Source organism: Tenrec ecaudatus, chromosome 13 (genome assembly GCF_050624435.1).
Source record: "Tenrec ecaudatus isolate mTenEca1 chromosome 13, mTenEca1.hap1, whole genome shotgun sequence".
Lineage (NCBI taxonomy): Eukaryota > Metazoa > Chordata > Mammalia > Afrosoricida > Tenrecidae > Tenrec > Tenrec ecaudatus.
In genome coordinates, this window is record NC_134542.1 from 87513067 (window position 1) to 87514686 (window position 1620).

The following is a 1620-nucleotide window of genomic DNA, read 5'->3' on the forward strand; positions in this document are numbered from 1 at the left end:
GGCCCAACTTAGTCCTCAAAGAGACATCTGTGTGTCTTGTGCAGCAGATTTTCCCAGTGCAGTGTGTTGTTTGATCTCTTGACTGCTTCTGTGAACATTTATAGTCAATCTAAGCAAGACAAAATTCTTGACTACTTCGATCTGTTTGACTACTTCAATCTTTTCTCCATTTATCATGACAAACAGTCCATTTTTATGCATTTTGTTTCCTTTACATTGAGTTATAATCCATGCTGAATGCTGCAATCCTTGAGCTTTATCAGCAAGTGGTTAAAATCCTCCTCACTTTCAGGAAGTAAGGTTATGTCATTTGCATATGGCAGATTGTTAATAAGCCTTCCTCCCATCCTGATTCTGAAGTCTTCTTTATATAATTCAGCTTCTCTGATAATTTGCTATATATACAGACTGAATAAGTATGGTGAGAGGATGCAACCTGATTAATTTCTTACGCTCCCAATTTTGTCTTGGCATCTGTCTTCCAGAGTACCCTAAATGAAACATGATGGGACCTCAAAAATCTTCTAGGCTCATATACAACTACATTTATCTCGGACAACTGTGGTTCCAACGGTCTGCGGAATGTCTCATGTTTACTATATAACATAACATATAGATTAACCAGCACTATGGAGGACCTACCCACTGTCATCAAGTCTACATTGACTTTTAGGGTTTCCAAACCTGTAAATCTTTACAAAAGCAGACAGCCTCATCTTTTACCCACTGAGCTGCCGTCAATTACTTAAAAGAGTAGAATCCCAGTACTCGACTGCATCAGTGCTCGACACAATCAGATTTCGACGCAAAATGTCGAGGAAATTTTACATCAGAACTCGAACAAATCATTGGAATCCGACCTGACGCACGTGATTTTTGAAAACAAAAGCAGTTCGTGTTTCAGTCACTCGATATTTAGGTGTTGTTAGTATGTGTTGTTTAAACCTTTTGCAGTTGTGTTCCAGTGTTTTGCTATAATTTTTAGTTTTTGTGACTTTCTGTTTTTAGATTTTAAAAAATGGGTCCTAAGGAAGAGGTTGTTTTTTTAAGAGAATCATCATGATAAACACTGGTTAACCATGTTGTTGATGATAATTAGTAAACCCTTTTAGAAAACAGTTTAAGGAAATGCCAACAGCAGACCACATAGACCGATTTTTTTTTTTTTTTTTAGAGAAGGCCAGCCAGGCCCTAGTGAAAAAAAGGCAAAGAAGGGGGGAAAACTCCTGAAAAGCAGCGACCAGTTGATTTGATGGAAGGGGATTCCCCTTCCAAGCAATAATTTTCTCTCCAGACCGCCTCTCCACATCCGTGTCCACAGATGCAGATCCTCATCAGTCTCAAGGTATGGGCCATACTGTAGTTGTTAAAAAAAACTTTTTAAATGTTGTGTTTCTTATTTAAGTTACAATATTTAACTCAAAACTTATTTACTTTGAAAGTTCTGTGTAATGTTTTTTGTAAAAAGGCAAGGTTAGGGTAAAAACTGGGTGATCGAGACCAGATTAATCCATTTTCATGTATTTCTTATGGGAAACATGGATTCGGAACTCGGCTGCAGGGTACCTCGGCGCCCCTTCTCGAATGGATTAGCATGGAGGTCTGGGCTTCTGCTGTACA